Source organism: Mixophyes fleayi, chromosome 4, assembly GCF_038048845.1.
Source record: "Mixophyes fleayi isolate aMixFle1 chromosome 4, aMixFle1.hap1, whole genome shotgun sequence".
Lineage (NCBI taxonomy): Eukaryota > Metazoa > Chordata > Amphibia > Anura > Limnodynastidae > Mixophyes > Mixophyes fleayi.
In genome coordinates this window covers 111591723-111604098 of record NC_134405.1, presented here as the reverse complement: position 1 = coordinate 111604098, position 12376 = coordinate 111591723, and positions in this window count along the sequence as shown.

Sequence of the window (12376 nt, the reverse complement as noted above, 5' to 3'; positions counted from 1 at the left end):
CTAACCAGGACTTTGAGTACGATCAGAGCCTTATGTACAGTAGAGTCAGATGTAAGTGTAAAAAGCACCTTTTCAAAATGAGCATACACAGTAGGCAAAGGTACGTCTCAGTCTGCTCTTAGACTGAGACGTATCTCTCCTTGGAACCTCTCCATGCTTAGAGAGGTGGAACAGGGGAGGTATTGGGAAAGCCTAGTAAAAGAAGGGTGTGATAACGATCTTACGTGCTATGCTGAGGAAGGGGGAAGTAGCCACAGATACGTCTTTGGTGCAAGATTGGTGCTGATGATGATGACTATCAGCACGGACCTTGCTGTGGTAAAAATGTAAAGCTAGAATTTGTTTTAAAAAATAAAACAGTGTGCTCCCATTCCCCCTCCAAACAGATTAACACGGACCAGGTCTAGTGCTGCCAGACTAGAATGGTACTAGTAAATTGGGGGAACAAAAAGCATTGGGTCCCCCCAAATTTACTAGTTTTGCCAGCACTAGCTTTGTCAGGAAACTCTGGTTAGACTATAGCAAGAAAACCTGCAACATATGGTCCCCCAGCCATAATGCCAAATCATCCATAGGCTGGTGAGCACAGGGTTGGATTCCCTAGGAATACTGGTACCACAAAGAAATGCCGACCCTCTCTAGGTATAACCAGCTCTGTGCTAAAAAGCCCTACGGCTCTTCTCACACCCCTCTTCCTAGTGGCTATTGGTTCTATATAATTTAATAACAATGATGTCCAATGTTTTGCTTTTTGATATATTTTATGGTACCCAATAAGAAAACAGATTTTTCAACTTAATGACCATGTTTAACAAGTAGAAAGAATTCTACCAGTATTGAGCCCTAACTGTATGTGCTTCATACTCATTATAGTGTTCACCACAAACCATGGGCTGAACTGCTCCACAGTCACCAAACCCATTCACTGATTCTCCCACTACAAAATCTAATAAACATGCAAGGCCTGATTCATTAAGGAAAGTTCAGCAAAAAATTGAGTAAGTTTTCTTACTCAAGTTTTCTGGACAAAACCATGTAGCAATGCAAGGGGTGTAAATTAGTTTATTATTTTGCACATAAGGAAAATACTGACTGTTATTCATGTAGCACACAAATACTTGATAGTTTATTTGTACACTGAAATGTAAAGTTGATCTAGGATATGCCTTGCCCCAACTATAAATCTGCCATCCCATTTTAAATGTACCTCCTCCTCCAATGCAACATGGTTTTGCCTTACTGACTTACTTTTGCTTACCTTTCCTTAATGAATCATGCCCGCAATGAATTTACTTTATCTGAAGATGTCTGTTCAATAGAGGTTTGTAAGGCCGATAAGGGAGCTGCTCTGTTTTGAGCTAATTAGCTACACTCCATACCTTAGATCATTATCATTTTCCTTTTACTGCGCTATCAAAGAGATTTGTAGTCAGCAAAAAAAATATTAAAACATTTATGACATATTTAAAATTAATGATTAATACATATATTACAAGAAGTAACCTTCAAAGTGAAAAGGAATAAAAATCCAAGATCTTCAAGATGAATACTACACAGTGGTTCAAAAGAGGGATAGTCTATAAAAGTGGATGAATCCAAAAATATTCTTAAAAATGACTTTGTTGGTATAACTATACAACTTCCTCTCCATGTTTGTGTGGGTTTCCTGACAGGTCTCCTCTTACAGTGCAAAAATATACAGGTAGGTTAATGTTAGTATGTGTGTGTTTGTGTGGTAGAGAATTTAGACTGTAAGCTCCACTAGCAACAAAGGATCTTTTGTGATGTTACACTTCTACATTTGCAAAAGAGCATCTAGTTTGGAAGAGCATGTGTTTGTAGGAAAGATGGTGGCATGTGTGAAAGTGCAAACGTATGCATTGGCCTATGGGAGAAGATGGACAGAACAAGGCTGGATGTGGATTAGGTGCACAAGAACTCCTACCTTTGCATTTAAGTGCAGAAACATAATTGCAATTTGTTGGTCATAATCATTTAAATGGAAAGGGTGTATTTACATGAGCAGCCCTGTATTAACTACAACCAGTTGTTCTTTTGTGGAAAGGCACATTTCTCAGCACACGGATTCCAGACACCCTATTGCCATGACATAGTCTATCCCTCGCTCTCTCATGTTTTTCCACTCTTTCTCTATCGCCCTGTTTCCTACTCTTTTTCTCTCTTAATTTATGCTTTTCCCATTCTTTCTCTATACAGACGTGCACCCTTACACACTTTTTCTCTTTCTCTCTATCTTTTAATTGCCACCCCTCTGTGAGGTTTTCACCCAGATCCATCCAGTGGAAGGCCCAGAACAGGCTCCCCGGATGAAAGTTCTGGCCAACGTGCAGCAACTGGAGGTACTGTACATAAAAACTCGCACAGAAAGAGCAAGGAGAGATAATGCGCTCACTAACATTATTTTTAACTTTCTCCATACACACAGGCAAACATATATATATATATATATATATATATATATGTTTGTACTATGTGCGGCGCTGCGGAAACCTTGTGGCGCCTAACAAATAAAAGATAATAATAATAATATATCTACTATATAAATGCCTAGTGGCGTGTGTGGAAAAAAAAAACAAGCTGCAGCGCCACCTGCTGGGCAGAGTTATACACTGACCTATATATTTCTTGAAGGAGAAGTGACAGTTGGGAGTGGTTGGTGGTTGCCGAGGGTGACAGTGGGGAGTTTTTAACACCTTAAGTAGCTTGATGAAGGATGTGGCGATGAAGATGAAGGATGAGGTGATGGAGAAAAATGATGAGGTGGTGACATGTGGACAAAACCACGTTAAAAAAGGGCGCTTGCGTCGGGAAGTAACGCTCTTCCCCTGAGGAGGCCTGGGCTAGGCCCAAATGCAGGACAAGAACCTTTTTAACACCTTAAGTAGCTTGATTTGATTAGAATGCATGAGTATCATGCACGGGTTAACTTGTATATATATATATTTATATATATATTACACGTTTTTGCCCCTGATGAAGTGCTGTGCATGAAACATGTAGGGTGGTCTTGTTGCATGTTTTATTATCCTGTACTGCTGTTTGGTTCGGACCCATGATAGTATCTTATGAGATGATCATACGGATAAGCTTTATTCTCATTCTGCTCTTTATAGGATTTGAGTATCTGACTTCTGGATCTGAACCTGTCTTTGGGACTATTTCAGGAGGATTACAAATAAGCTTTATATGATTTTCTAATTGTACTCATTTTATATTAGAAGTAGCTGTAGTACCTGGCATTGCCCGGGTTTAAATCTTCACGTTATTAAGTTATCAATGAGTTGGATATACCTGTTAACTTTTTAAAAATAATTAGCAGCTGTTATCCAAATCCATCCAGTGGAATGCCCAGAACAAGCTCCCTGTGTCAAATTTCTGCCCAGCGTACACCAACGGAAGGTCTGACCAGGATTCCAACCACTCCATTAGGCATCCCAGACAAATTGCCACCCCTCTGTGAAGTTTTCATCCAAATCCATCCAGTGGTTGGCCCAGAACAGGCTCACCGGATCAAAGTTCTGGCCAACGTACAGCAAAGGGAGGTCTGAACGGGACCCTTACCACCTAAAACCTGGCCAGGATCTAACTGAACCACCTCACATTGGTTTCACCCCAATCGGTCCAGGGGTGTCCAAATGCATAACTGGACACACAAACAAACAAACAGACCAATGATTTTTATATATAAGATTAAACACAACTTATTGGTGTTGAGAAATTGCTGCACTATGAGCACTCTTTGGCTTTATTTATTATATAGTGTTTAGCACCTCTGCCTTACAGCACTGGGGTCATGAGTTCAATTTCAGACTAAGGCCTTATCCATGTGGAGTTTGCATGTTCTCCCATGTTTCCTCCCACACTCCAAAAACCTACTAGTAGGTTAATTGGCTGCTATGAAATTGATGTTTGTCTCTCCGTCTCTGTGTTTGTGTGTATGTTAGGGAATTTAGACTGTAAGCTCCAATGGGACAGGGACTGATGTGAGTTTTCTGTACAGCGCTGTGTAATTAGTGATGCTATATAAATAGATGATCAAGACAATAAAATCCACAAAAGAGAGGATGAATTATACACAGACTTAACTTAGCAACAGAATAGTACAAATTAATGGGGGGGCGGGGTTATATTTCTAATACAGTATGGTAAAGCTGATGATAGATTGGTATATATTTAACATTACAGCAATTATATATTAAAAATATATATATTAGAAAGCTGACAATTATTTTTAATTAAAATTATTTACCCACATTTCCATCACTTAATTAAAGTGGTAATAAACCACCACCCTGAACATAGAACTCATTCTCTTTTCAGTGCGCTCGATTTTATTTTATTATTAAAATGATAATGAGCAGGAACGTTTGCCATAGAGTAGTTATTGTTTCTCACTGTGGGCAAATGCACATATGTGAACACAACATATTGTATTGGCCTTAAATATCTATTAGACTGGCCACCACTAGCTTAGGCTGGGTACACACTACAGAATTTTCCACCAACTTTTTATGCCGATCGATTTTACATGCGATCGATGGTCCGATCCCTCGGTCCATGGACTGCATACACACTAGCCTTGTTTTAGACGATAAAGGGAAGAGCGGACGTCCCTTTAGCGACTTTTTACAGCCATGTTGTCGTGAGCAATGAATGCAATTTTGTACACACTGAAGCATCATTTGCAGGGCATGTAACAATATACCAAAGACATTAGCATAAAGGGGCAGAGAGGAAAAACTTGGATAGAAAAGAAATAAATTCCAAGTCCAGAAGAGTTGGTCAGACCTTAAAAATAAAGAGGAAAGGAGACTGGAGCAAATTTGTAGAAACATTAAAAAAAGTGAGTAGCCCGTGTAGTCGTGTAGTGAGTGCACCTGTTTGAAAGACTTTATGTATTTCATTCTACTTTCACATGAACCAATGCAAACGCATGATTATTGTTTTGTCAGAAGGAAGAATTAACAGTGAGAAGGCCAGTGTAGATACCACTGATGTAACACCTGTAATCAAACAAGAAAAAATAAATGTGCCAGAGGGACCACAACACAAACTGATCTCGAGTAGTGTGCAAGGTGAGCACATTTCTGGTGTTGGATTAAAACTTTTATTAACTTTATTACAGATATAGAAGTGTAATGGTAAAGATTTTTTATTTTCTTGTTTCACAGATACCATCGTCATATCTGATGAAGGTTCGGAGGAAGAAAAAAATGTTGAAAATATTAAACGGTTCGACCAACCAAATGAGGCGACAATCATCCATTTGGGCAGACTTTCGACCATTGTGTCACTCACTACACACACTGACCCGACATTTGAACGAGTGGTCGTATGTCGGCTGATAGAGCCAATTATTGGGCGAAAACTGTGTAACTGTGTAACTAGCTTTAGACCAAGCACAAAGTAAATTTTTAATCCATTGAGGAGATGCCTTATTTTCACAATCTACACATCATTAGCTCACACCGAGAGTAGCAAGCAAATGTGCACACTCAACAAGCATTAACAAATGCTCAAATACAGATATTTGAATAAAACATATCACCTGTGTCCCATTACATTCATAAGTTAAACTGACAACCAAGCAGGCAGTAATGTTTCAATACCAAGATACAGCTCATTTTATGGGGTGGTCAGAAAGGACTAGTAGTTAGATTGCTGTAATTAGGGCTGTGTGAGAGGGTTCCCCGCCCAGGGCGCAAAGATGAAGGGGGCACATAAATTTATTTTGGTTACAATTGAAAGCAAAGGTGTGACCGTTTTTTTTTCTTACTCAAGGAGCTAACATTTCTAGTTATGGCTCTGGGTAGTAAATACGTAGATGTGACTTTTTTAAGAATAACAGCACATTAATATCACAGTATCAAAAGCAGCTTCTATCTAGCCAATTTATCTTGTTTCAGGTGATCACGAACGTGAAGCCAAGCAACGCAGTAGTAATGACTGTCATCTCCGCTACAACTAAAAATGTTAGCGCCTGGGACAAGAAGGAAATGTGACGCCCCTACAAACCCTCAAATGTAACCAAATTCATGTAGAATATTCATTTCTTGCGCCCTCACCCCCATCCCCATCATATTTGTGCCTTGGAGTCCACCCATGTAACTGTATTTCTTGTTCTTGTTTCTCCCACTACAATGTATGGTGTTGTAAGCAAGTCCATCTCTTCCACTTGTAGCAGTCTGTGTGTTGCTAACCTTCAGCAGCAGCAGTGTTGTCAAAGCCCCTCTCTCCTGTGTACTTCTTAGTGCATGAGTATGAGACAGAAGAGTAGTGCTGGACTGTTGGGGCTTCGTGGATATGGCATATTTAGACAAATACCACGTCAGATGTACATAGGAAACAGGAATTAATTTGAACTCCACCCATTTCTAGATTTTAAGCTTTGTATTGAGTTGTACTTTATATAGATGCATGAGCCAGGTACAGAAAATTCACAATATTTTTTGTGTTTTTGTATTTAGTGGCTTTCAGAGTAACACGGACAGGGGTCTAGGAAGGACAGGTACATTTCTTATAGGCTCCAAAAATGTTCTTGGTTACAGTATTAAGGTATAGGCAAACTGAGGGGGGGGGGGTTCCTAGTGCCTGGAAACCCCCCTCCAAGCCTGGGGAACTGTATAATTGAGGTGGCTGGACCCTGCTCCCACTTCACACAGCTCTACTTGAAAATGGAGAGCTTCGTGCACCTAACAGTACTGCATGCAGCATTGCCCATGTATATTATGGGGATAGGAAGAGTTGGAGAGCAGCCAAACACTGTCTAAAATTATAGCCATGCCCCCTGCATGCTGGTCACACCCACTGGCGGCATGGTGTGGAAACCCCCCTCTACAAATCCTGAGTTTGCCCCTGTAAGGGCCATATTTTTATATATGGATTTTGATATTGTTTGATATTTTATCAGTGACGAGGTCTTCTTTTGAAGACACTGCCTAATAATATTACAAAATAAAGAGTGATATATTATTATTACTATTATTATTATTATTATTATTATTATTACTATTATCATTTATATTTTTTCAATTTCTTTCTGCTCTAGACTTCCATACCCTGATATTAAAATAATTGTTTTAATCTAAATGACTCTTTATATTCACTAAATATTTTTTTTATATCCATTAGTCATATATGACTACATTTTTACTCCAAAATGTTATTGGACAATGCATATGCAAGTCTATTTTGTAAAATAATGAAAGATTTATAGACCCACTATAGCATTACAATGGCCACACACAATACTCCCATAAAACATTCCAGGAAATGTGTGTTGATAGCAAGTACATTGCTTGGCACATGTCCATTAAGCATATGTACAACCATGGCTTGATACAACATTCCTTATTAAGTGAAACCCTACAGAGATTACTTATTTTGAGCTAGAAGAAAATGCTTTCCAAAAGAGCTGATATAGCAGTCAGCTATTAATGGGAAAAGCATTTACTTTAGATTAAGAAGCGTGTAAAGCAGAAAGGGTCCTCTATAGATGGCTATTAGGGATGTTAGTTAAATATTTATAATGTCTAAATTAGCATAGTGAAAGCCCAATTCATCAATTTGTTCTGGTTTGTTTGTAAGAGAGAAAAAAAAATCTCTGAGTGCCCTCTGAAAACAAACCGGTGGTCAGCAGCAGGAACTGATCTACAATGTGTTATAAATTCAACAGCTGTATTTAGTGTGTACCTGCTTAAAGAAACTTGTTATACCAATTTACCTTGCAACCAAGGTCAATAGTAATAAAATATGTACGTCAGCTGCATGGCCTGGCTTGCAGATAGATGATGATTATGATGTTGGTGTAAATGTAACCCATGATAGAGTGTATAATAAAATGAGATGGATTGAAATACACACACACTTGATAGGTGTAGAACATATATCATATTTGTTTCCCCTTATAAAGGCAACACTCCAATCAACACGGGCATTGAGCAGTACTTAACCCTGGTTAGATTCTGTATACTTGGATTGGTTGGATCCTCATCAGCTGACTGCACATTGGTGGTGAGCCTATTATGAATGCTGTGCTTGTTGACATACCTTACTGAAATCACTTGACATGTTTTTGCACATTCATTGAACCTGCCTTCACACTGTCTCACAACCTGACCACATGCAGCTGAAGTGAACAGCCCTATGCACTTTGAACATGTGCAGCTCTGATATACTAGAGCAAAGTCTAAGCTTGTCATTTCCAGTGACCACTCTGACTGAAACACCTATGGCACAGTACATTTCCGTGTATTAGCCTGAGAGCTGCCATCTTTACACAACAGACACCAATTTAATGTCACACAGGCACAAGTACCTGCACTGACATGTAACATAGATATTTAAAGCAAGTGCTCACTTTTGTGCCTCCACTATTTCTTATACAGCCCCCTAAATATGTGCTGTCAGTGTCACACTAACACATAAGGGATAGTACACCATAATCTACACATGCAAATGCCCTGAATTCAAATGAAAAATGTCATCATACAACACAGACAGTGATGATTCACATGAAAAGAAGTCAGGGCTACAACTCACAGGTCAGGCTGTATCCAGCTCTAAACCAACTCTTTGTAGCTGTCTTTATAAAGCTAATTTTCAATATGAAGTAAATAATGTAAAATAAAGGAGTGGTCCCAAGTGGTGAAGGTTGTGAGTATTGGTGTGTCATTTTAAAAAATGTTGGTTTTTTTTAATATACACTTTTTAATATTTTCTACCCTATTACAGTGACACAAATCTGAACCAGCTCATTCCAAGGAGACAGGCTCAAGATTAACCCCTGCCACCAAGGACAAAAAAGCAACCCAAAAGAAAACCAAGGACAAGAAAGAATTGATCCTAAATGCTAATTTTCCAAATGATTCATAATTAAATGTCTTGGGGAGTGTTATATTAATAATGCACACTAGGGGTGTGATACAATTAATAATTCATGATGGATGCCATTTATTTAAAGCTTAGTATCACACTGATACTTTTTGCAGGGATGGTTTCTGGCTGGCACACTTGTGTACTTATGACCTGATGTAGTCTTAATTTCTGCACTTGTTTTACGCTGTATAATATTATGTCTGTATAAAGTACTCTTACATTCCACAGTGTTGTACAATGAGCAGACAAATCATGCAGTTTACATCCTGATGAGAGGACACTAGAGCTTGTCAGACCACTGTAAATGTATGTGTGTGCTTCTTCTAATTGCCATCACCCTGTTTAGAAAGCACACATAATGGATTTAATCCCCCATCATGTACTAGCAGAGTGATGTCTGCTCCTAGGAGGGATCCTGAGTGCTAATGACTGATGCCCCTGTTGGTCTCATGTAAGAGGTGCTTAGCTAAAGCCAAACCCACTAACTGGGCCAGGATGGTAGTGTAGAACATTTAACATTTGCAATTCTCTGTTTGGAGGCAGCAGGACGTTTTGTCCTGGGGTCACTGACCCCCTGCTCCCCTATCCGCTGCCTTGAAACCTTAATTGAATGACAGATGGTCAGCTTAGAGAGCCAGAAGCCCTAGAGTGTCACTTGCCTGTAGCAAAGAAAACCAAACCGGTATTTGTTTCTCCAAAGAGCCAGATCACAATGTATATTTGGGCTGACGGAAGCTGACCCTTGTAAATTAGGTTTCCTCGAATTGACCCTGGTCTAAAGCATGAGGTCCGGCTGCAGCTTTACATCACTCTCACCCAGTTCTCCATCTTGTTTGTTTAGCAATCAGCTCTCGCAGCCGTGACCAAGAAGTCTGATGAGATAAAATTGCATTAGGAGCTAGATGGAAAGAAATCATATTTTCATCATTAACAAACGCTATTTTTCTGAGAAGTCATTACTTGTAAGTCGTTGGCTTTGTAAATTCCCATTTTTTACAGAATACTAAATACAATTTATCTTGCTGATACAGTTCATGACTGCCATAAATTCACACACGTCAGTATTGTTGCCAAACAACCCCTTTGCCACAGCCTCTAAATAACGTCACTGGCCCCAGTTTGCTTTCTTTCTGCATCACTTTCTGGCCCCTCCTTTTGTATACATGACTTAACTGCAAATTCATTCTCCAAGACCCAATACAGCAGAACAGACGATACTCTCATTTCAATAATATAATAGTCATGTGATGTTTTATTGTAGTTGTATCTAAAGAGTTAGATACACATCTTCAACCTCCTTTTACATCTTATCTTTTAATTATACCTGTAATATAAATAGCCGATGATGATGATGATGATGATGATGATGATGATGATGATGATGATGAAAAAAAAAAAAGTCAGCTCATAATAATAGTTTACACAATCTAATAATTACTTGTTGTGTGGCCACAACAGCTAAAATTACTCGGGTACATGTGTAAGGTTCCAAATGGACGTAAGAGTAAGATAGTGGTGAGAGGGGAGGAAATGGTAGTGGCGCAGAAAGAGGGACATGGGTGACATGAGATAAGGAAAAATCAGTTTTAACCACGGTACAGCAAATATCCCGATCTGCTCCTTGTATCATTCTTTATTCATCATCCAGTTACTGTATCTATTTATCATGAGATGTTTAATCTAATAGATTCTCCCGTGTATTGGATTATTGCTGATTTCACTTCTGTTTCTAAATGTTAATTGGCAATAATCATCCCTGTGAGTTGGAAGAATTATAGTTATTTGCTGGAATGTTTGTTTGAAAGGTTTAAGGGGGTGAGTGTGGGACCAGTGTACTCTCCACTAATGGATCCGTTGCGCTGCCTGTGTAATGGGATGGGGCATATTGCCATGGGTGATATACAGGGGGATGTTATGTCCTTAATAACACTGTGCAATTTATTCATGCGGTATCCACACCTCTGGACACTAACCACCCCGCACATAGGATTTGTGAATTAGGATAGGAAAGGTCATAGGGTCAGTAAGCTAATATGACTAGAGATCCTAAAGGTCACTGCATTACCAATTCCATTTTGGCCCATTGTGCTGTCTTTAACGTGAGGAATGGAGTGATTGTGGAGGACAATATACAGGTGATTTTGATGGATACGACTAATTAAATGAGGCACGTTTGTGGCACATACTATTAATTGGATGAGCCAGAGAAATTTAGATTTAACTTTGAGTAATAAAATTACAAATATACTTGAATACTCGGAGAAATATTGTGTATTGTGAAGAATATTTGACGCCTTCTGCTTTATGGTAGAGCTTGCACTTGACTACAAAAATAGGGCGATCTTTTATCTCAATTAGTAATAGACAATTATTATTAGATCTTTATGTCTTCATTAACCTAAATAATATTATGGTATGCATACAAGGAGATATTATAATGCTGTAATGGTGACACGATAATATATATATATATATATATATATATATATATATATATATATATATATAGCCAAAGAATTCCTATTGTTGGTCATTTCTGAACCTCTGGTGCTATGTCTATGATCATATTATCTGTCTGATCAATGCTATTTCTGTGTGTATGTTATATTGTAAATGGTGATGAGCATAGTTGTAATTCTTGCTGAGTAATTTAGCATTCTAAATAAAATGTAGCCTTCCCATCTTCTGCTAGTGTTATTGGACTGTAGATGCTGCTTTTGGAAGCTCTCCACAGACCTGTCTTCTGTGCACATTGGCATGCGAAAGCTTCCTATCCCTTTAAAAATAAGAGCTGTGATTCCTGCAATCACTGGTGTTACAGTAAAAGCATATTGATCCGGAGCCCATATTGCATGAACAGGAGGACTCAGGCAGCAAACCTAATCAACTTATTTCAGTGTAAGCATTTAACCATTTATAAATGTTTTATTTCTGCAGAACCACTAACACCTGCTGCCTAATAAATACCATGTAATGTAATCTATCCACACCCAGCTAAATGATAAGCAGCATCCATAGCTTTCTGGTTTTAATTAGAGCCTGAGATCTTGCTCAGGCAAGAAGGCCCAGCTGAAGGAGGCAAATACAACCTTATGCAGAGATAGCTGACATCAACTTCCGCAGCAACTCCAGATCGAACCTTTCGATTGTAACTGAAACAATTTGCATACTGATTCTCTTTCATTGCCTTCCAGATCCATAACAAGGCAGCCAGCTATTCAAATGCAAGAAGCATCCTTAAATGCAAGGCAAGGCTCAGCAAAAGAGCTTCTACACACAGCCACTGGCTGAGAAATAGCACAGTGCTTATATATATATATATATATATATATATATATATATATATATATATATATATACTTTTCTGTTCCTGTTTTTACTGGATAACAGTCCCTTTCTCTCTGCAAGATGTGGGAGACAAGAATTCATGAGAATCAGGATGGAGAAATGGAGAAAGTGTTGCTGAGATATGTTTTGA